This window comes from Fukomys damarensis, unplaced genomic scaffold (genome assembly GCF_012274545.1).
Source record: "Fukomys damarensis isolate Sample0158 unplaced genomic scaffold, DMR_v1.0_HiC HiC_scaffold_17, whole genome shotgun sequence".
In the NCBI taxonomy this organism is placed as follows: Eukaryota; Metazoa; Chordata; class Mammalia; order Rodentia; family Bathyergidae; genus Fukomys; species Fukomys damarensis.
Genome location: NW_022900929.1, coordinates 68,013,509 through 68,038,605, shown reverse-complemented (window position 1 = coordinate 68,038,605; position 25,097 = coordinate 68,013,509). Strand labels below are relative to the sequence as shown.

Below are 25,097 nucleotides of genomic sequence, written 5' to 3'. Positions count from 1 at the left end.
GTGTGTCTTTTGTTATATTTTTAAAAAATTAAAATCTCACTGTATATTTTCCTCACATCTCATCTATGAAGGATTTTAAATCTGTTAGGATATATGTGAATATCAAATGTCTGAAGACCATACTTGTGTGAAATATTCTTGAAGAGGACTTCGAGCTTTCTTTTCATATCCTGGTTCTCTCGTTCTTCTCTTCATTTCCGGTCAAGCAGCTCTTTCTGAAGGGAGCTCTTGAGCTATAATAAATGATTAATTATCTAATCACACACAGCAGTCAGCTTAGATAACTAATAATAATTTTAGAGATCATCAGTCACTAAAATTTGACCAGACAGCAGTGACAGGCAGAGTTCTAGGCACTAAAACCACCAGTCAGCAAAACAAACCCTTGTCTTCATGGACATTCTAACGAGGGGATGGGTACTGACAGCAGACAGATGTATATAAGGAAAACGTGAGGGAATAGCTGGGGAGAGCTGGAAGAGGTACTTAGGGCTGTTGTAAATTTCAATGCCATGCTTGGGAAAAGCGTTCATGCTAAGGTGATGTTTTAGTATAAACCTTAAAGAAGCAATGAAGTAAGACATGTAAATAGCTTGTGCAAGACTGTATTGGAAAAGGAAACATAGAGGAAAATGTTCCAGAGGTGAAAGCACATCATATATTGCTGAAGAAAGCATCAGGACGTATTGATGAGTGTGAGCTCTAAGAGTGTAGGGCATAAGGTTGGGGAAGCAAGGCACCTAGAACACAAAGCCATGTCATCTATCAAAATCAAAAGGACTTTGGCTTTGATTCTGTGCTGGAAGCTATTTGTAGTGCTTTGAACAGATGCTACTGGCCACAGCCAAGTAATGTCTCGGTGAAATTTATTTTCAAAGCTGAGCTTTCTTAACCCATAACTACACATATCTTTTCTCTTTGTTTATACCTTTCTCTTTCCTTAACTCTCTTGTTTTTGTCTCTGACCTTTTCTCTTCTTTTCTTTTGAGCTCTAATTGAAACAAAATAATATTTTTTGCGATCTGTTGTTTTTAATAAGAATTGTGTCCCATTTCCCCTCAAATTGAAAAAAAAAGTCAATCTAATTAAACTATAATAGATAAAATAAATATTCATCTTAAAATCCAAACTGAGTAGACTAAGTTCTTCCCCTCATGGTGATAAGAATACCCTTCTGGAGAAAAGACCTTCTGTTTAGCCTTTCTTCTGTTAAGTATAAAAGATGAATACTTGAATGCATTGTGTTGTTGGCAAAACTAGAAGAAACTAGGTGAACTGTTCTTATGGAGAACAGTGCTGCAATATGTGAAGTAAGGTAGACAGGTGAGACAAGAGAGAGGTAATGTAATGAGAGTTTATGGGGGTGATCGCCAGCCAATAATACATTCCTGATGGAGCTGAAAGGACTTGGTTGAAATAGTTACGGAGGCACGATGTTTAATATTTTCTCTTGCCGTTATTTCCTTGATCCTCCTATGGTGTAATTACAGTGTATCCCCCGCTCCCCATTCTCCCCCGGGGCAGTGTCTCTTACGCATGCTCCATGCTAATCACCTCTCGGCGCTGTCACATTAAAGCAACTGTACTACATATGTTGCTGTGGGGCATGAGGAAGAAGGTGTCCATGGAGGTGAAATAGAAGTGACATTAGAGATTCAGAAAAAATATGGAAATACGATTTCAAAAACGCACTCTCAAGGGAGCCAAGCCTTGAGGGATTTGAGGTGTGCATTAGGCTTGGTATTAGACAGAGCGGGAGGGTGAGGGGAGGAGGCAGTGAGGCGGTCAGCTGAGTCAATGACTTGGATGACTTCGGTCGACCTGTGAGATATGCAAACACGTGCAATTACTTGTTTCTAGAAACACGTATCTTCTCATCTCTTTTACCAAGCACAAAGGACAAACACGCATGCTTGTGCTCAGGCACCGGATATCCCGGAATCTTATTTTGGGTTAGAACTGCAGTGCTTAGAAGCAGGGACTGCAGGAGAAGGAAATGGCCTGACTAGTGGATGCCAAAGTGAAAACTATACAGCTTTTAAACCAGATTGTGCTTTCCCCCAATTACTGAGGATCGAACCCAGGGCCTTTGCACTGAGGTGTATCCCCAGCCATTTTAAAATCTTTTTATTTTGAGACGGAATCTCTTAAGTTGTTAAATTGCCCGGGCTGAGGTCAAACTTGTGCCCCTCCTGCCTCAGCCTCCCGCAGTGCTGGGATTACAAATGTGCAGCACCTCACCTGCCTCCAAATTGCCATTTTATTTTACTAATAAAACAAAGATTAAAAACCCACTTGCAGTGAAATCTCATCTTACAGGAATCATGAAAATGGAAAGGAAAACGAGGAGGAAAAGGTAAAGCCTTGGACATTTTCATGTGGGGCAGTAGCTGCAGATTCATGTTGAAAAGTCTCTACAGAGGCATGTGTCAGCCTTCGGCAAAGCTGTGTGAACCCAGGCGTGTTTACAAATACAATGAACACACAAGTCGGGTTATGCTATCCCCTGGTTTACAAATGCCCACTGGATCCACTTACCTGGAAAGTACACCATTCTCTCGCTCTCCCTTCATCTCCCAGGACTTCTCGAATATTGTTTGTGCTTTAGGCAAACCCTTTCCTGGCTCCTCTGACATAACGGTGCTCCTTGTTGCTACCATGCCTAGCCTAGGATGTGGGCTATCTTTTTTCTCTCTGTCAAGCCATCATCTGTACAATTCTATTTTAAAACATCAGAAATGCCATCAGGTTCAATAATGAAATAATTTGGGAGGCTCACTACATTTCTAGACATTTCCCTTCTATTTGATAGCTGCCGTTTGTTTGTTTGTTTGTTTTTCCCCAATACCGGAGATCTAACTTAGGACCTTGTGATTGTGAGGCAGGCATGGCACCACTAAGCTACAGCCCCGGCCCCATAGCTGCGTTTTTACAGCAAGTTATTCCATCTCTATAACTCTTTATAACTCCTTCAGTTTGTCTTCTTCTACCTCCCCACAAATTCAGTTTTACCTTTTTGTAATTGAGTTAAGGTGATTAGATAGTGTATTCTTGATCCATCTAGGCAGTGCTAAGAAATAGAGTTAAACCCGAAGGGACAGATGCCTAAAGATGATATACACATGGCTAACAAGCACAAGGAAAGACGATCCCCATCCTCGATCACAGAAGTGTGAATCAAAACACATTTTGTTTGGCTATTATTAAAATGAAACTGAAAATTAAAAAGTATTTCTGTGGATGTGGAGAAGTTGAAAGCCTTAGCTAGAATATAAATGATACTTTTGCTGTGGAAAGGAAGAGGGCATGTCCTCAAAAAATTAAAAATTCAGCTTCTGTATGATCAAACAATCCCACTTCTGAGGCACATATTCATAGTAGAAAGGGGTACTTGAAGAGACACGTATGCACACCCATGTCCATACCAACATTATTCACAATAGCTGCAAGGTGAAAGCAACCCGCTGTCTATTAAATACGTACACAGACAATTGGAAATTATTCAGCCTTATAAATGGAAAAAAATGGTGCCATGTACTAAATATGGATGAACCGTGAGGCCATTGTGTTAGTTGAAACAAGTCAGTCCCAAGACAAATAATATATGATTCCATTTATATGTGGGATCTAATGTAATAAAAGGAAGTTGTTCTTTAATAGGTATAGAATTTTGCTTTCACACGGTTAAAAAGTTCTGGAGATTTATTGCACAGCAGTGTGATTCTACATAACACTAATGGTTAAGATGTTAAGGGAAAAAAAAGCACAGAAAAATTTGTTAATGTTTCATGTTTTAATTGAGACTTTTTTCTCACCTTTTCCTCTTCTAACCCCTTTTGATTGTCATTAGTAATTAGTAATTGCCCCAGCTGTCCCAGTGATAGTAACGATAGACTCCCTACCTCATCATCTTTGTCACGAGTGTGTCCCCTGGAGGCAGAATTCGAGTCCTAATGCTGCTTACTTCTCCCTAGCTTTGTGAGTAATGACCCAGAACCAATGCCAGATAAATTTGGTGACTAAATGAATGAGTAACGAACAGAAACATCAGTCATTTGTGATACCACTTATCAATTTCAACCCATTTTCCAGCTTTAAAGAAAAATAGCTAAGTGGAGAATAAACCACCACACAACGGAACCACCTCGAAGCACCCAGGCGCGTACATGGACAGCAGGGTCCTACCACGTGATTACGAGGGGACATTCATTGCACGTTTGTAAATGGGGAACTTCGACCTTTTTCATGAATGTTACTTGTAGGTGCCTGCGGTTGAATAACAAATTGTTTTCTCAATTTCATGAAGAAAAGCTTTCAGAGAAGTATTGGCTGGGATATTGATTAGATTTTTGACCCAATCTTGGATATTCTTGTGATGAGACTTTTTTTTTTTTTTGACAAGTGGTTCTCCGCTTTCTTGCAAAATGAAAATAGCTAACATGCACCCTGTAAAAGTCATTTTCTCGCTGTAGAGGACGTCACTCTTACTTTATGCTTCTGCTTTGTCAGTTCTTTCCCTGTGCAAATGTGCAGCTATGTTTAGCATTTTGGTGCTTGTCAAACTCAGAATTGAAATTGTTGCTCCCAGACTATCTTCCTGTCGACACTTGCGCTTTACCACCCAAATGGAAGAATGTCCGCAATCTCAACTGGCAGGGAAAGCTCAGAATGTTTGTTGATCCAATTGTCTTAATTTTATGTATTTCTTCCATAAATAGTTCTAAACATTTGGCGTCATCACAAGTTCAGTGGATTATGAAAAAATAACCAGCCAGCTCACGTAATACAAAACTGTTAGACATTTTTATTTGTTTTTTTTTTTAACATGGGGTCTGTGTGTGTTACCATTTATTCCACGTTAAGAAAATAATGCCCTCCCCCGTGAAGTGTAGCACACCCTGCTCTGTTCTGAAAGTGGATTGGCTCAATAAACTTGGGAGTTTATTTGGTGTTTATGATAAGGACCTCTTATTTTATTTACTTATTTAATTTATGTGGTATGGGGGTTGAAATTGGGTCCTTGCGCTTGCAAGGCAGGCAGTGGAACCACTGAGCTAAATTCCCGGCCCCTAGTGCCTCTTCTCTTTACTGACCCTATTCCACAGGAGAATTTGTCATTCAGGAATTTGATGTTTTCTATGCTTTCACTTCCCTTTTCATCATCCCTCTTTCTCTTGTGCGTGTGGACCCTGATACAACAAACATGGCGCTGCTACGTTACCATCGTATGCATCTGTGAGGAGGACAAGTTTGTGTGCAGAAGGAAGAATCTCTGGGGAGCGAACAGCAATGACAGTAAGAGTTGATGCTGGAGGGTGTGGTTACAGCCACTGCCTTCATTTCCTAGGGCTCCTTCCCTCCCTCCCACCACCAATTAAAATAACAATAGGTGTAAACAGTACTAACTGTAGGCAAACCTGCTTTACTGAGTGAGTTATGATAATCTCTATTTTTTGGGGGGTGGGATTAATTCAAGATCTAGTTACTTTTGTAAGTTGAAAGTACTTCTTTCACCTAATAAGTAGAGGTAGCCAAAATTCATAGCTTTTTCCTTATATTTGTTGAATATATTTGTGTATGTTTGTGTGTCTGGTCCTTGGGGTTTGAATGCATGACTTCTCCCGTGTAATCACCTGCTGTACCCTTGAGCTGCATCCCTAGCCCTTCCCCTGAATTTCTTAATGAAGTAGATATTCTTTGCCTTTAAGTCTCAATATTTACGTCCCAGTAACTTGATGAGCGCCGAAGCAAGTTGTATTGCTTTATGGGGAAACTAAACATTTTGGTAAACTTTGGGTGAAGCAAAGACCAAGTGATAGGTGCTAGTGACAGCTGTACCTTGATCGAAAATAATGTCAGATATGTATGACGGTGTTACGACTTAGAGCAACAATGTGCCGCAAAGGTGCCATGACTCATTGGTGGGGCTTTCAGAAGGTGATCGGGTGATGTGCAGGTGTAGCCGGCTGTCCAGTGGAAGAGGCAGGTGTATCTCCGTTCCAGCTTCTCCCTTGTGCCTCTGCTTCTTGACCACCACGACGTAAGCAGCTTTTCTCTCCCAGCCATTTCTCCCCATGCCTATTTTACCTGTAAGCAAACTGACCATGGATTGAAACTTCGGAAACTGGGAGCCAAAATAAGCCCATCCTTCTTCAAGTTGTAGATGTGAGTTATTGAGTCTCAGCAATGGAGAAGGTGACTAAGGTTTGTTCATCTCCGGGAAAATGTACAGGTATGACATATATTCTTTAGGGGTCATGAATCAAAACAGACAAGGCCTTATATTTCTTTCATTCGTGTAAAGTAGGATAAAATGCCTACAGCGTAGGGGAACTGATTTAGTCACTTCTCATTGTTGGGGCAAAATACCTATCACTTTTATAATAAAGGAGGAGAGTTTTATCTTGGGTCGCAGCTTGTAGAGTTTTCCATCCACAGTTGGCTGGGTCCAAGGCATGGCAGCCTGGCTGAGGATCATGGCTTGATGATAGGAAACAGAGCAAGAGATTAAAGGAGGCTGGAGCAAGATGGGCCCTTCGAGGCCATGCCCCCAGTGACCCATCTCATACCACCAGGCTTCATCCCAACGTCACATTCAGAAACTCCCCCGGGGACTCACCCACTGCTGAGTACCATACTCCCATTATCCAATCACCTCCCCCAAACCCCACCTGTGAGTATGAAAGGCTTTGGCTAGACATCGAGAGATAAAGCCTAACAGGAACTATTCTCATTTTGGAAAATATAACAGTATACAAGATATATAAAGTCTAGCTTGTTATGAAAATTACATTTCAGTGAGGAAACAATTTCCAAAACTCCCCTCATGCAACTTGCAATCAGTGTAGGAACTGCCTGCCTACGATATACTTACTTCCTATTTCTAGAAGGAACTGCTAACAGGTATTAGTGGTTGACCTATCATCCCCATTCTGAATTCTATCCTGTCTGAATCATTTGCTATTATGACTGTGCAGCAAATCCACTCAGAAATTGATCTTCTTTCATTGATGTATTTTCCTGTCCTTTATAACACAACACTTTCTCTGCCCAGTCTCTGAAATTTATGTAAAACATAATAAGAAGGCCGAAGCATGGTATTTTAAAAAGCATTATCACTTATTTGTTTGTCTGTCTCACTTACCATTTCATATACTAAGCACTTTTTGGGATGGACTGAATGTTTGTGTGCTCCTGAATTCATATGCTGAAACCTAATCCCCAGTTATGAAGGCTGAGGCAGGAGGATCATATGTTTGGGCTCAAAACTTTGGCTGAAAATTAAACAAACAACAACAACAACAACAACAACAACAACAAAAATGAAAAAGTATGGGAAGACAGCCCAGTAGTAGAGGCCTGGGTTTCCTTGTCAGAACTGAAAGACAAAGTGAAAGAAACAAAAAAGACAAGAGGCATGCTTTTTTACATTATGTTTCCCTTCTGCTATTATTCTGCCTTATTTTTGTGTTTTTCCGTTTTTAAGAAACTATCATAATTGCAATACCTTTTGCATAGTGGTATTCTTTCATATCTTTCTTAGACTTCTCCATATTTAACAAATACATATTAACTCTCACATTCTGTTGCTCCTCCGGGCACTACGGTACATTCACACATTTAATTCTGCCCCCTCTGTCAGAGGAGCTCCATAGCAACCTCCTGAGCTGCAGTCCTCTTCTACAGCTTGAAGGCATGAGAGTCAGCTCCCTCTTGTCCTGCAAGGGTTTAATTTTTCTTCTATACAAAATGCTCTTGGCAGTAACAAGCCACTTCAGATACAGCTTAAAGAATGGCATCGCATTATAACATTGAAAGCTATTTTAATTCACAAAGAAACACACATCTGTCCTGAGCATTTGGAAACTGAGAATACCACAGGGTAACAGGAACCTCTGCTAATACTGGCCGGGAACATCGGGTAGGGTATGGGGCATCTTCTTGCTCTTCTGGAGCGCCGTCCTGCCCTCTTCCAGATGCTGAACTCTCGGGGATCCTCTGGCTTTTTGTCTATGTATCCACCTGAGGTGATTGTTTTCATCACTTGTTCCCAGGCCTAGGTTTCTGACTCCCTCTTGCTACTTTTCCTTTTGTTTTCTTTTGGCAACCCTGATACGCTTTCAAATTAAAAAAAAAGAGAAAAGTCAGTGGAGGTGTTCTGGGGCTCATGTGGGTGGCTGACTGCCTTGCCAGTCCTTTCATGGGGATGTGTTCTCCTTTCTGTGCCATGCTGTACTAAGTGAGTGGTTCATTCAACACTTATTTGGAGGAACTCTTTACAAGTCATCTAGGTCAATCTCTGATACCTGCTAGCAGCTCTTTCTAGTGACTGGATGTAAGTATATCGTAGTCAGACAGTTCCTACACTGATACATGAGGTTGCAAGTTGCATGAGGAGAGTTTGGGAAACTGCCACCTCTGGGAGTACATCGACATGGGTTTCTTTATGTCTCGTAGAGCAGACTCTCAGTGATTGGATCAGGACCCTGAGGGCTGATGCTTTTTGAGCCAGTTACTAATGGGAACAAACTGAAACTGGACTCATCAATTACTGGAAAGAGATCATCAAGTCTTGTTTTGCACATACACGGTGCTCGGTGTATATTTGTAAAATTGATGAGCAGACAGAAAAACACAAATTCTGCCGATCAACATAAACTTCAAGTTAACTTCTGGAGAAAGCTGAAGGTTGAAAAACAGCGCAGAGCCTGGAGATGAACTTGGAGAGGCCTGGGCTTGGCGCAGAAGTGCTCTTCCTCCTCCTTCAAACTCACTTCCACTGCTCATTTGTTCTCCCATGAGGGGGAAACTAATTTCTCTTCACCTGAATTGCCTCATCTTTGAAATACAGGTAATAAGGGCAACTACTTCCTGGTACTGTTACGAGTTTTAAATGAGGCTAAGGCCTTCGAGGAACATGTGTGCCTTGGGCTGGACCTGCATCTGTGCATTATTTACTTGGGTAGAGGAGGCTGTTGGAATAACTAAGTGAGCTTCTCAACTAGATCACGGGCTATTTTAACACTTTCTTTCAGTTTAGTTACTTATTTTTTATCAGTACGTACTTGCAACACAGGTTTTCTTTCTTTATGTAGAGTTGGTGCATGTACAGGGCACATCGTGATTCTTTTTCCGCCCCTTTTCTCTCCCTTTCCTCCTCTTCCCTCCATGTATTGAGCCCCTTCCCATCTGAGGAAGAAGTGTCTTCTTACTTCTTATTATCTATCTTTTATTTTGATCTTTATTTATAATTTGTGTTTAGAGAAACCATGCAATATCTAAAGCTTGTGTGTCTAACATTTCATTATGGTCTCAAGGTGCATCCTTTTTCCTACAAATAACTCAAGTTTATCTTTATGGCAGAGTTGTACTCCATTTTTTGGTAAATATCATGTTTTCCTTATTCATTCAACTGTTGATAAACATGTCGGCCACTTCTAGCTACCATGATTTGTGCTGCTATAAACATGCGTGTGTGTGTGTGTGTGTGTGTGTGTGTGTGTGTGGTCACTGTCATGTTATGCTTTTAACTCTTTAAGGAAGATACCTAGATAGGCGATAGATGGGGCAAATGGAATTTCTAGTTTTAGATTTTTGAGGAACATCCTACTGAATTCTATACTGATTGTACTAGCTTATATCACCACCAAAAATGTAGATTTTCCTTTATCCCCACAGCTTCTCCAGCATTCATTATCATTTGATTTCTTGATGATGGCCATTCTTTCTGGGGTAAGATGAAATCTCAGTGTTGTTGTAATTTGCACTTCCCTAATGGCCAATTACGTTGAGCATTTCTTCATGTATTTATTTGCACTTGTTCTTCTGTGAAATGTCTATTCATTTCACTTGCCCATTTTTTGATTGGGTCTTATTTTTAGTCTGGGGATTCCAAATTTTTTGAGTGCTTTATATATTTCTCTCTTGTGGAATAACTGGCATTTTTCCACATTCTGTAAGTTTTCTTTTCACTTTGTTGGTTGTTTCTTTTGCTGTGCAGCTTTTTTATTTGATATGGTCCCATTTCTTGATTCTCAGTACTATTTCCTGTGCAAGCTAGGTTTTGTTTAGAAAGTCCTTGACTACATCTGTAATTTCAAGGGTGTTACCTATTTTATCTTGCAGTAGATTTATTTTTGTGTTTTAGCATTGAGTTCTTTGATCCATTTTGATTTTAATGTAGCACATTGTGAGAGATATGGGTCTAGATTCAAATTTATGCATGTAGATATCCAGTTTTCTGAAAACCATTTATTAAGGAGGTTGTCTTTCTTCCAGTATTTGTTTTTGGCCCCTTTGTCAAAGATCAAGTAGTTGAACATGCACAGAGGTGTTTCTGTATTTTCCATTCTGCTCCACTGATCCCTTGTTTGCCTTTGTGCCTGTGCCATGCTGTTTTTAGCACAGTAGCTCTGTAATATAACTTTGAGCGCGAGATTGTTGTGCCTGCTGCTTTTCTCTTGCTGCCAGGATTGCTTTTGCTATTCTGGTTCCATATGAATTTTAGACTTGTTTTCTGTAATTCTGTGAAGACTGTTGTTGGTATTTTGATTGAAATTATGTTAAATCTGTGTATCAATGTGGAACTGTGGACATTTTGATTTACTGGCTGTGCATCCAGAAACAGGAAGAATCTTTCCATTTATGGAAGTGTTTTTGAATAGAAATAAGCATATATTTAAAATCCTATGTATTTACAAAACATGCCACCACTGTGCATCTACAGTTTTACAACTTGATTTTGTAACTTAAATCAAATCTTGGACAATTTTCTTTGTAAAACATATAAAGTTTTCAGTGTTTTTTTTTTTTCCTATGTTTTCAGTGTTTTTTAGAGTTGAGGGAAAATTCTGAAATCATTTAGTCTATCTTTGTACTTCCATAACATAATTAATCAGACTTCTTGTAAGGACCAGTTTTTCAATTCCTTACAATACGAAGTCTGCAATCCTAAACAATATGTCATAGTCAGTACTTGGCTCTTTCATCATTGTTATTGCTTTTACTGTGATTCCCCTCTACAAAAAGGGAAAATAGCTCTTGTTATTAGTAAAACTCTAAATTATAAGTAGTGGATAAAGATTAAAACTTGTGTAACCACCTGAAATATTGTACACAGAGCAATGGCATAATTAAATATAGAGAAATCTTTTAAAACCCAGTTAGAAATAATGGATCAAACACATGCATTAAGACTACAATGTTATAAAGTTGCAAAATGACAACTGGAATGGTAAAGAAGATGTCAGTAAACAGACCATTGGAAGATAAATAGCATCTGGCCAAACATACAAGGGGAAATAAAGCAGAATTCAGAGCCAGTGTTGGTACAACAGAGATGAAGTGTGATTTACTGCACAAAGTCCCTACTTTCCATCATCAAATGCTTATAAACTTCCAGCACCAAGCACCTCTGGAAATGTTGTGGATGGTAAGGCTGAAAAACAAAAAAACAAAAACAAACAAAAAAAAGTGGATAATTGCCTGAAAGTCTGTTTAAAGAGACATTGCAGCCAGGAATAGTAGCAGATGCCTGTAATTTCAGTATTCTTGAAGGTTGAGGCAGGAAGACTGCAAGTTCTAGCCTAGCAGGAGAAATTTGCCAAATTAGTGAGACCCTGTCTCAGAAAACACATTTTAAAAAGGTCTGGGGTTGCAGCTCAGTGTAGATGTTTCAGGTTTAGTCCTCAGTACAAAGGAAGAGAAAAGAGGAGAGGAGAGGAAGGGAGAGGAGGGCAGAGGAGGGGGAAAAAGAAGGGAGGGGAGGGAAAGGAAAGAAAGGAAAGGAAAGTAGTAAAAAGAAATTAGACCTAATCCTCTCTCCTGGACTTTGCATAGTTAAAGAACCCTCCTCCCACATCTTGATAGAAGATGAAGGAGTTATACTTTTGGAATGGTAAATGGAAGATGCTTTAAAAAAATTGGGGAAGAAAGAATCTCAAACATACTGGTATCAGCAGTTCCCAAGAAAACAGCCCAGCACACAGTCATATAATGAAGATCACAGCTAACAGATCTCACCTGGCAGCATAAAAACCAATCAGCGTTTTAGTTGTACTTTTAAATATGAGCATACAGCTACTATCACTATATAGTTGAGGAAAACATCTCTGATGAAAGATAGAGGCAAGTATAAAGCAGCAAAAACATGGGAGCTCTTGACAATTGAAGATCAGATATTTGTGAGGAAAATCACAATCAGAGATTTGGAAGTTAAAGAAGCCTCTCAGCAAAAAGAAAAAGCAGATAAAGAAGTAGAAATCAGGAGAATGAAGAACAAAGTCTGTTCCAAGTGGGCTTTTGAATAATATGAGTTCCAGAAGAATACGAACAGTAAAACTGGAAAGTAGTTATCAAAGAGTGACAGCAAGAAATTTCCCAGCATCCCAAGGGGGAGCAGTTTGAAAATGAGCCTTGGTGATGAGGTGGAGGCATGTTCAGAGGTCATACTGCCGAGCACATCCGGAAAGCAAACTCTGGAGTGTGGGGAGCAGGGAGCTCTGGACAGGGCTGTCTTCAGCAAGAAGAAGCGAATGAGACAGTAGACATTTTAACAAGCAGAGAGAGAAGCATTCTGACAGAGAACTCAGAGGTAATGAAAACTATGTAAAAAGGGATCAAACAACATTACGATTTACTTCAAAGAAAACCCCAAAGTGAAGGAAGAAAGGAACTTTTCATACTCTCCTAATACTGTCCCAGCAGTGCACAGTTCGTAATTCTGTGAAACACTGTATGCGGATTAAATGGAAACTATGATAGAAGCACATTTGGGAATATAGTGACTTGGAAACGTGTTAGGTATACGTCCGCATCTTTCTGTTTGTGGTGCACATGCTGAGGTTTGAACTAAAAGGGGGTTGGTTCTCATTTTCCACAGTTAAAATCCAACACACGGAGCCTTAATCAGAAATGGAAAGAAGAAACGTTTAAATTTGTGAAAATCAATATTATAAGATGTGCTCAAAGGTTGAAATATATCCCTTGGATAAGCAGACATGTTTTCACATGGCTCTGGGTAGGTTTATATTTTAAAAAGAGAAATCTCTTCAAATGATTTGAGATATATATATAACTTTGATTAAAATGTATGGGGACAAAATGGGTAGTGCTTCTATAACATTATAATACTTGCAGCATAGTCACAAGTAGACTTTTAAAAACCAGATCATATAGAGGAAAATTGTTTATAAATCTCACTTACTTGTGAAAAACAGTGGCCTTATTTTCTACTGTATTATTCAGGAATTTGGTGAAAAGCCATAAGAAAAAACTATGAGACTTCTATATCATATATTTTACCATTATTTACTTTAGTATGAATTTCTTTAAAATGTAAGAGTGAAAATCCTAAATAAGCTGTGTGTGTGTGTGTGTGTGTGTGTGTGTGTGTGTGTGTGTGTGTGTGTGTGTGTTACTGGTGACTGAACCCGGGCAGGCTTCTCAAGACACTAGAAATTCGGTGTGTGTGTGTGTGTGTGTGTGTGTGTGTGTGTGTGTGTGTGTGTGTGTGTTACTGGTGACTGAACCCGGGCAGGCTTCTCAAGAGCTATATTTGCAGGCCTTTTAAATTGTTTTGACATAGAGTTTTACTAAATTGCCAAGTTGAGCAGGCTGGACTCAAATTTGCAATCTTTTTGCCCCAGATTCTCACAGTGCTGGAATTGTAGGCATGTACCACCACTCACATACATTTTATGACAAGAGCAGTGCTTGTGTCTTAGGAAAAAAAACTCCTCAAACCATTTGATACTAAAATATGCGTAAAATCTTAAATGCTCACCTTTGTAACACCAAGTAAAGAAAATCCATGTACCAGATTGAGCATCCACTTCTAACAATTAGGTGAGTAGAATCTGAAAGCTCTCAATAATTTCCACACATATATCTAGGGCAAGTTTCCTCCAAACTACCTGTGTCCAATCACACACACACGCACACACACACACACACAGAACTTTTTGGACTCAGTTGTGTATAACATTTCGTAAATTCAGTTGATTCAAGTGAATGTTATGAAGAAAGCATCTGATTAAAGTAATTTGCAATAGACCATGAATAATTCACTGACACCGCCCTCCTCAGGGGTTTCTGCTTCTTCAGGGTTGGCTAAATGAGCGCTAATTGGGAGCTCAGGAGGAAACAGCAGGAGTTTAGCAAGCTGCTCCTGCTTTTCCCTTTTCTTTCTGGGTAACAGTGTTTTACCGAAGACCTCTCAGTTGCCTATATTATAGCACATCTGTTGCCCAATAGCAACCATTATTGATTCATTTCTATCCATGATTTTTATGAAGACTTTTTGCATATTTCTTCTCCTCTCTGGGACCCTATGTGTCCTTTTCCATTTTCACTTTGTTCCTCTCGCGCATGGGGTATCCGCAGAGACAGGTACATTCCACGATCTCTTCCTGAATGTGGACAAAAACTGTGCTCCTGGAACTCTCCTAATTATCTAATTACTCTTTTTCTTATCATTATGACTAATGTACCGACCGACCGCTCACTAATCCAACACCCTCCTATAACCCAGTTCGAGAAACTGAACAATTACCATCATCAGAGGTATTGTTCCTCTTGAAAAATGTTTCCGACCAAGAATAGCTTCTGTGCTCCCATTACTTTGGGTGAAAACCCTTTGTTTTATCAGATATTTGAGTGACAAGGTTAGAACACGAATGTGCCCAAGATGTTTCAAGGACTGAAATGTTTAGGAAAAAAATCATTGCTGCACTTCAAGAAAAAAAATGTGCACCTGAAAAAGATGATAAAAAATAAATCGTTTCAGAAAGTGGTGATGCAATAGCAGTGATGCATGTGGAAGAAGAAAAAATTTGCAAGACCATTGGTTTAATCATGTGTTTATTAAAATAGTGATTTTTTTTTATGCAGGTGGTTTAGTCTAGAATGATCTGATTTGCTAAGCACTGCAGACATTGTCTTCCCCAGGAAGATTTGGAATCATTTTATTGTTAAGGTAATGATAAAATGGCAGCTTGACTTAGAGCTCCTTTTGGGGTGAAACTCCTTGAACTATTAAAAATCAGCAAAAATATTCCTCAATTAAAGTTGTATGCCTGGTGCCTATTTTTTATAAAAGAATCCTTTTATGACTCACAGCAAACTGACCTAAGGACATTGCTTACCTTTGTGCAAATGTTTGTCATCCATTGGACAGTTTAGAAATCATTCCTTACAGTGTTCAGTAATTTACAGTAGATTTATTAATAGGTAGAAGCTTATACTAAATATTTACCATTAGAATAATGATACTTTTCCTCAACTTGGTAATGCCAGTTAATAAAGCTCATGCTGTAGGGCAGTTCTTTGTAACTCAATTCAGCACTTGTCAGAGTCATTTTCTTATAAATTTGGTCTTCTACAAACTTTAGAACCCTCAGAGTCACAGAACATGTCTTTTGGTTCCCATGCTTGCATTAGGTTCATTTTAGCCCCTCAGTAAACTTTAAGTAACACCAACAGTTTTAAGAACATTCAAATTTGTGGCCAATAATTCATGTTTGGTAGTTATCTAGATAACATTTTCCTAAATTATTTTTTATTATTTGGGATCCTGTGCATTATCCATCTTTTACAAAAAGCAGGATTTTGTTTTGTTAAGATTTATTTTGCTTTTGCATCATTAAGTGTAAAGAAGTCAGTGGCTACATTTCCTGTTTGTCCCTGGGCCTTTTCTCTTCTTCGTAAAACTGCTGAGCTTTTAAGACTTCAGAAAACCTCTTCTCTGAATAAAATGCCCTTTTTGGGAACAGGATATTTCCACATCTATTTGGGGAGATCTGTAGGGTAATCTAAATCACAAACATCTTAATTAATAATGTTGATGTTTTTATTATTGCTGAGGGGGGCAACCTGTTTTTTGTGAGCACATATGAAGTTGAATTTCTTGGATGGTAGCTCTCAGTCAGAATTACATGGGGCCTTGATGAGGCCCTTTCTGTTTTCTAAGGCTTTACCTAGGGAAATGTAAAGAAAGACAGCAGTATACAATAGTCAGGAGGTGAGGGTTAAGCACCTACTAAGTGGGAGGCATAATTTTGTGCTACAACAATGACCCAAACGAACGACCCAGACCTTCTCAGAGAGAGTAAATGTTCATGTCAGGGAATAAACAAACACACATTTTAATTTCTGGTATTGGCAAGTATCCTGAGGAAAATCAAAGTAGATAATCTGACAATGACAGACACCCCTTCTGTGTAGCAGGATGGCTAAGGGAGCCACTCGGGTTTAGTGACGTTGCAGCAGTGCCCTGAAACAGCAGATGTCGTGGGCTGTGAAGCAAGAGGACCATGGATGGATGGATTTGAGGACAGTCAGTCTGGGCAGACTTCAGGGACAGAGGCATGGGTGATAAAACGTGAGGGATGTAGGGTCTGGTGAAGAGGGACTGGGTTCACTCCACAGGGAATAGTCCACCAAAGGAGCTTAAGCAAAAGGTGATGGGAGTAGGTTAGAGGGCTCCAGAGTGGACGCTGTACATCGTGTGCAGGGAGAGGCCATGGTGATGTGGCTAAGGGAATGAATGTTTAGAGTAGTGGAAGACAGTGGATGAGATCTACTCAGCCAAGGTTTTGATGGATTGGTTATGAAGGTGAGAGAAGAAGAGCAGTCACACTTGATTACAAATGTCATTGGGAAGAACTAGACACATGATGGATACCACATACACAGATGCAGAATTTTAATCTAATTTTTTGACATAAACTTCCATATCTATTAATCAAGAGAGACATTTGCTTAACAGAACTTATGATTTTAATATTTTTTGTGCTACAAAATGATAATCTGTGACCGTTCCCGGAAGAATATATTGCTGCTCGCTTCCATGTCACCCATATTCCAGTGACTGAGGAGAAAAGCGTCATTACTTTTACCTGTAAAATCATATTATAAGCCCTGCTTTTATTTAGATGTAGTTTTACTATCTGCCTCAGGTAAGTTTAGAGGTATTAAAAAAGACTGCATTAAAGGCACGGTGTAACAACTTGGGTGCAAAATATAGCTGGGAAATGTTACAAAGCAGTTGTATGTTCTTTGGTTTGCTTCATCTGATTTTAACTTTTCATCCGTGATTTAAGGTGTTTTGTTTTATCAGATTTTATCTTCTTGGATCGAGCCCAAGAATGAGTGACTTTTCTTTGCAAAGCTCTCCTCTTTATGCACTAGATTTTCTGATGTTCTGAATTAATAATAAGTCTGTCTAAATTAGATTCGGGTTGTGGAAAAGGGAAGAGTTGCTTTACTCAAGGGGAAGGAATAGCTATTTTTATAAGAACCTGAAAATTCTAAGTACTGCATATTCAGGGTATTTGAACTAGTAAGTTATATTAATAGATAACTTGGTAACAAACTTCTAAGAACTGGGTCAGAGAGAGTGATTAAATTTCTGCCTTACAAGGTTTCCCTACAACATGGTTTGTTACACTCACACGCTTTGAAAGTGCCTGTTCATGGAAGATGCCCTTTATATTTTTAACAAGAACTCAGGCAAGTGCCTTGAAAGTTGGCTTTAAACAATTAAGAGCTGAGACTGCATGTGAACTTATTTTAAATATTTTCAAGGGAGCTTTTATTGGATACAGGAAGGCTTTACTAGTGTGGAAAGGCTAAATATCTTTTATGCCCTCCCCGGAGGCACTGAAGTCAGTCTTTTGACAATTATTTATGGGGTGCTGTGTGGGGTAGCAATCATTCCATAATCAGCCTTTATCCAGAAACTAGGGAGGCATTTTTGAAGACATTATTAAAAATCAGTCTTTATTGATTTTGAGAAAGGAAGAAAACACCTTGCCTACTCAGCACTCGTTTATTTAGCCCATGATTAGCATGTGGCTCTCACTGCCCTTCACCGCTACTGTCCCCTCGTGGCTTTCCTCAAACAGGGACTGCATCTAACCCTTTCTTCCCCACCAAGGTTAGCTGTGTCCTTCAGTTTTGATCTTTGAAACACTTACCTTGCAATAAACGTGTGCTTCCTGCACTGGATTCTTCTCTTGCAACCACAGTTCTCTGACCTTCACTCTTGTTTATGGATTTTTGGATGCAGGGTCGTCAGTGGTGAAGTCCTTGGTTCCCAGTCATTTGTAGACTCTTAGATCTGGCTTCCTGAGTAGCCACTGAGGGACAAGGGATGAAGCTTAGACGACTTGGATTTAGATAAATAGGAAAAGGGAGTGGATAAAGCAGACTAATTTATATGGCTCCCATCAGAGAACTAGCATGGGAGTAGAATTCCTCTTTGTAAATCTTCCTGATAATTCTACATGCAGAAGAAGGGCATCCCACAAGCACCTTATTCTTTATATGAACTTGTGTTTTTCTTTGATACAATTATCCCTCTTCTTTTAGTTTTCATCTTCATTTATCTGGCTCCCACCTCCTGATGTTGGTATGAGTTGTCTCAGGCTCTGCTGTGATTTTTTTTTTGTATTAATCTAGACTAAGATAGTGGGTGTTATTAATCGTTGATTCAGCAAAAAAAAAATGTGAGGAACAGAAACATTTATAAAATTACTTTTGCCTACTCTATCTGAATTTCTGTCAGGTGCACACACATTGCTCCATTCCGTGACAAACAAACAAAACAAAAGGAAAACTCCTCTTTCAGAGAACATTCTTCTCTGAAATCACTCCAATAAATTTTACAGTTTTCTTTTGTCAAAACTAACTTACAGGTAATAAATGCATCGCAAATTAAATACATTGAATGAGTGAATCAAAGAATGACAAGCTATCACTAATAGGCGTATTTGGCATTTCAAAAGGCTAGCAGGGCGAAATGTGGCCTGATAGGGACCTGTAAGTTTTGTCTCATTATTTTTTTCTTGAGTTTTAAGTTAACTTTGAAAATAAAAGCAATTTGAAGGAAGGCAGTTTTGTTAGCAGTACTTGATCTTTTATCATTCTGATGCATAATAAATATTATGCACTTTAAAATCAATAAGATAATAAAGATGTTGATTATTTCAATATATCCCATAATTATGCAATTAGGTATCGTAATTACATGTTCAAATGATTACACACATGAACACTAATTTCTTAATTAGAGATAATTATACCAATAATGTAAATATACAGTAATTGACTGAAATGACTAAATTAAGTGAATACATCTATCAGAGAATGTTAGGGGAAAATAAATAGATGTATCTTATGGTATAGTGTCTTTCAAGGCACTCTGGCATTTATAAGAAGTATGATGTGAATTGTTTTCATTTTGCAGCAAGACTTGTATCAAATGTGTCTTACTTAAAACAATGTGTTTAAATATATTGAAAGAGACAATAAATTAATATATTAAGTGTAATGGGAGCATCGTGGAGTGTATGTTATTCGTGTTATCTGAGAAGTTCAACCTACATTTACCTCTTCTGGGCACTCTGTGCTCAGTATTGCCAGAAGGTATTGACTATTTTAATATATATGATTACCATGGGCTGATTAGGCATCAAGCATAGAAGTAGCAGAGGTACATGTGCTTTAAAAATAACAAAATAGCTAAAACTTGGAAACAGCCCATTTGCCCATCCGTTGGAAACTGGATAAAGAAGATGTGGTTTTTCTATAAAATGGAATATTACTCAGCCATAAAGAACGAGAAAATAGATTCATTCATAGGAAAATGGATACATATTGAAGATATACTCCCAAGTGAAATAAAGAAGGCACACATGTGTAAATACCGAATAGTTTCTTTGGTGTGAATAATCTGCAATAATACAGAAGATCCTAATAAGATTACTGACATTTAGAAATGGGAAGAAAGGAGCTAAGGGTGTAGGGAAGGTGGGATGGGTAGGGAAGGGTAATAAGGGAAAAGAAAAAAATGTGAGAGAATGAAAAGATGGAAATAAAGTGTTTGTAGATGGGGAGGGGAGGAGAGGGTGAAGGGAGGGCAGGGGTAAGGGGAAAAAATGAGAACCAAGACCTGTCATGTAGAGGTACAAGATCCCAACAATGAATGGAACTGTACGGTATCCCTAAAATATACCAATAAACTCAATTAAAGCTGAAAAAAATAACAAAATCTTAGGTCTTTATCTTATTTTTTACTTAAGGAATGTAGTACATGAAAACCACTAATGATCAACTAAAGTTTCAGATATGCCAGACCTGAACTGGTACTTGATAAATGATGTCTGTAATTTGCTTCATATTATATTAGAGGAATTAGGACTGTAGTATCATCTATCTATCTATCTATCTGCATATGTATATATACATGTGAGTGCATTTTTACATAAGAAAAAATATTTACATAAGAAATATTTATTTCTGTTCACATATATATTACTGGGACAATATTCACTAATTATATCTCACTATGTGATTTAAGTTTGTGTTATCTAATTGTTAAAAATACAGTTGCCAAAAAGATAACTAAATCAGATGTTTCTTAAGGCTATGGGTACTGGATTTAATGTGAAATACCCAGGCATATGAAAACACCTTAAGATAGATCCCGAAAAGCCCAGGGGCAACCGACAGCCTGAACTGGTTTCATTTTGTCATGTTTTCCCAAAGGCCCTGGAGTCAAGCTCTGAGCAAGTGGTAGGATCTGTTTTCCTGTTTCCTGCTTTCAGTAGAAGTAAAATGTTCTCAGAAACTTTTCAATGTGGGCTCAAATTTTCACAGTGTAATAATGTATAGTGTTGGACCTATGTTCTTTCTGCCTTTTAATGAACTACATACTGCGATTCCTTTTATAAACTTTGAAGAAGTATAGCTTTCTATGCTTTTTATAGCATTTTCTATAGCATTATTTTTTGTTACTTGAATTTAGGATGAGCAATCCCTCTTTTTTTCTTCCTTCTGCTCTCCTTGCTTACCTTGCCTCACTCATATTACACATTACATAACAAAAAGGCCTCTTTTCACTTTGGGAGGCTGAGGCAGGAGGATTACAACTTTGAGCCCAACCTAGGCAACTTAGCCAGACCCTCTCTCAAAACGAAACAAAACATATTAAAGGGGTGAGAGTGTACTGCAGTGCAAATGTCCTGGGCTCACTCCTTAGTTCTAGAGCACAAGGTTGGAACTGAGGCAGCTGAGGTCTAACATTTGAAATCTGACATCTTTAAAAGTTACACAGCGTCCACTGATGGAAATGAGATATATAACCTTTACATGCCTTTATACGAAGACTGTAAGGAGAGATGAACACATCTTGTTTGTATGATGGTATTTTTGACACAAATTGTGATGTACCCTCTCTGCATTAAGAATTTCATTTGCATTTTACTGACGGGCAGTTTACCATTTCCTATGCGGTTCTCTCACATTTCTGAAAGGCGTTAATTCTAAGTATTGTGAAAGAAATCCTTTTTCATATCGAGATGAAAGTAAGTTGTTTACGGGATTTTGTGGACGTTGGTGTAATCTTTATATCGATAGATGAACTCATAAATTCTTAGCATTCACAGCTTTTTATTTTGGAACCTCATAAAGTTGTTCACTGAGTACACTTGTCATTTAAATACTGAGTGTGAGAACTCTTCTGCGAGAGAGTTTACCTCCACTCGAAGGCACATTAAAGTGTTTATGACTTCAAACTGCGCCTGCAAGCATCATGCAGCCCCACATCAGATTCCTATTTGGCTGAACATAACTTCTGATTGTTCAACTCTGTCTTTACTCGCCAATGCTTTCTCAGTTTCGCCCTTCTTCTGCTTCTTGTAACAGTCACTGAACTGACAAGAAAATGATTTAAAACCACAGAGTTCGTGGCAAGGTGAGTTAATCGGTTCCACGGGGCCGTCAGATCTTACCGTGTTTATTTATAATTGTGGAATAAAATTTGAATCGTGGGTTACAGGCAATGGAGGTAATTCAAAGAACAGAAGCATGCCTTTGGAGGATGGAGGCCTGCGTAGTCGAGGGTGTTGCCAGTGTCCTTTTACTCCGCCAGGCCTGGCTTTGAAGGAGAAGCTGACTGAGGCAGGTCAGAGAAGGGAGAAGGGGTGTCCTGGAGGATCAGGCCAGGTTCCGTTGGTTGCAGACCATAGAAATCTTTCTAGCTGGTTTAAGTACACAGGGATTAATCTAGGAGAGTGATTCCTGACAAAAACTTACTGGAAAGGCTGCAGGGGAAGGTGCAAGGCTGTGCCCACAGGGATAAGACCCAGAATAACCTCCAGGACTGGCCTCCCAAGAGAACCACCTCCTCCACCAGAATCACAGCACAACTCTCCGTCAGTCCTTCATGAAAAAGGCACTTTAGTTATGATCATGGGTCGGATCAGCTCACTTGGAATTGGTTCTCCTTGTAACCGTGCACACTGATTTGTACCTCTCCAAGCCGATCCCTCCCAGAATACATCTCCTCCCACTTGATTTGGTTCTGAATTCAGATTTGAAATATTGATGCAGTGGAGCCTGGTAGGTAAGATTTTGGAGTTTGGGCATTCTGAATTGCAAGAAAGCATCCTAGTTAAAAATTAAAAGAGCTGGTGAGTGGCCAGCGGACAGTATCCTGTGCTGATGGGGACAATGCTGTAAAGAAATTTCCTATTCACCGACAACCCCATACACTATTTTATGTTTACCCATATTTGGACAAAGTCAATCTCTAGCTTTCTATTGAAAATTTATATCTTCACACTTCCCATGGCTTATAGATAGTATCCTAACAATTCCCTATTTTCTGTAAAAAACAGTGTATTTGTTTATTTATTTTGTTTTTTAAAATTAATTAATTTTATTGGTACATTTAAGGTAAACAATGTAATGACATTCATCATTGGGAATTTTCACCTTTACATGATCCATCTTGGTTCTTATTTTCCCCGTTCCCCTGCCCTCCCTCCAACCCCTCCACCCCTTCCTATCTACAAAGACTTTGTTTCCATTTTTTCTTCTCATATTAATTCCGCGCCCCTCTGTCTGGTCCCCTACCCTTCCCACTTCCCCTTCCCCTTTGCACCTTTTCTTCCTATTTCACATTATCTATTATACTTTTTAGTCCTTATTTACACTTTCAGTTTCTCACAGTAGAGAAACGTGTCCTATTTATTTCACTTCAGCATATGACCTCAAAACGGTTCCCAGAAGTAATGGCAGAAAACTTCCCAAATGTTTTGGGGTTTTGTTTTGTTTTTTTTAAACAGAGTCTCACTGCGTACTCCAGGCTGGCCTGGAACCTGTGGCAATCCTCTTATCTCAGCCTCTGGAGTGCCGGGATCACAGGTGTGTGCCTGGCGGAAACCAGGGTGTTCGATAAAGGATTCTCTGATGCACTTCTTTCTTTTAACTTTGAAATTCTTTTTTTTTTTTTTAATTTTTCTAAGGACATTCATCCTCAAGAATTCCGGACGAAATTATATGAGATAATTTGTGTTTTATTCTTCATATCCATTTCAATTTGGAAAAAATAATCATGTAAAAATATAAATATGTAGGAAATTTTACAGTGGCTCAGTAAAATTTAATAATGTATTTTCTCTCTACCAGAGGTTAAAGTGCAGTCATCCATTTTTACTTATTCTTAGGAAGGTGCTGTCCTGTCTACTTGAATGAAAGCCACTAGTCATTTTTTTTTTCCACCAGAGGAAGATAAACCATATTCTGTGGATTCATTCTTCTGTGGAATAGTCATGGAATCTTGGGAGAATCACTTTTCTGCATAAAACCTCATTTTCCTCAGCTGTAAAATGAGAATATAATACTTAATTGGTATAGTTTTTGAGGGCTAAATGGGAAACATTACTAAACTACTTGCCAAAGTAAACCCTTAATTATTTACTCGCTTGCTTATTTGTTTATTTGTTTGTTTTTTGTTTATTAAGACTAGGGACCAAAACCAGGGGTCCACTAGGCAACACTGTAGCACTGAGCTATATTCCCAGCTATCTAGATTTGCTATTTTTTCAGTAGAAATATAATTATAATAATACCTGTTAGAATGTTGGGACCACTCTTGGTTCCTGGGAAAGTTCATTAACCTTTATGAGTCTCAGTGTAGTGATTGGCAAACGGAGGCTAATGTTTACCACTAGCAGTTTTATGAAGACAATTGTACAAAGGTGTGTAGGACAGAATCCAGCACAAGATTATTTCCCATTTCTTCTCTGTTTAGAAGTTTTATTCAAAGTTGAAACAGGTTAAATATAAATTGTTGCAACATTGAACCCTGGCATTAAGCTAGTGGGCTGGAATATTTCAGATGTGTCCAGAAATAGCATACTGGTAATGTTCAGTGATCTATGGGTACTGAAACCGGGCCACTAGAGTGCACATTTAAGATGGCCTTGTTTCATGTATGGAATTTCTTGTTCCTCTATTATTCCTATGCCTCACTTTTGCCATCTCTTGTTCATAAGTTGCAATCACCAGGACATCAAAAGGAGTTGACATTCTAAGCTGACATTTAAGTATAAAAGTCATTTATTTATACCTGTCTTAGGCATTTTCCCTTGCTCGCCATAATCCCTGATACCCTCAATTTAAAGGAGTTTCAAGGGGTTTATTTTGGCTCATGGTTTCCAGTGGTTTAATCCAAGGTAGCAAAGTAATTGTGGAGAACACTATTGAGGAAACTTGTTCACCAGATAGCAACCAGAAAGAGAAGGAGGTTGCTGAGAAAAGAATACAGCCTCCAGGTCAGGCCCCAGTGACCCACTTCCAGTAACACATTAGGATGCCATCACCTGTCAGCTCATGAAGCTACTCAATTCATCAATCGATTAATCCACTGGCGAGTGTAACATCCCTGAGATCCAATCACCTCCCCCAAACCGCACCAATGAACACGTGATGCTTTGGGGGAACCTTGTACACCTAAACCATAACAACCACCAAGGATTTCAAAGTGCCCATAAGACGTGCTTTTGTTTTGCCTTTGTTTTTCTAAAAGTTGAGTGCATATTTTGGTGTCAAAGTATGAAGTAAAGATTTGTCTGGAAGTTTGAAAATGTAGCAGTAGTAACGGAAGATGTTAATTTTCTCTTTCCAGTTTCAGGAGCCCAGAAAAATACAGTGAAACAGATGATTCACCCTTAAAGATTTCTAAGACTAATTTAATGTAATTGGGGGATATTTTAGATGAATTTTTGGACAATATTAAATGTAATTGCATT

At 38.8% G+C, this 25,097-nt stretch overlaps 1 protein-coding gene across 3 annotated transcripts in view; it reads left to right on the top strand.

Annotated features, from left to right (window-relative positions):
- Mdga2 (MAM domain containing glycosylphosphatidylinositol anchor 2) overlaps positions 1–25,097 on the top strand; it is a 736,020-nt gene that overhangs the window by 360,316 nt on the left and 350,607 nt on the right. The window contains exon 1 of one of the 3 annotated variants that reach the window (XM_010632608.3): positions 14,916–14,974. The exons of the other annotated variants lie outside the window; for them this stretch is intronic. The gene's annotated coding sequence lies outside the window, so the exon portion shown is untranslated. Of the gene's footprint in view, positions 1–14,915; positions 14,975–25,097 lie in introns of those variants that run through there. 3 annotated transcript variants of the gene reach the window in all.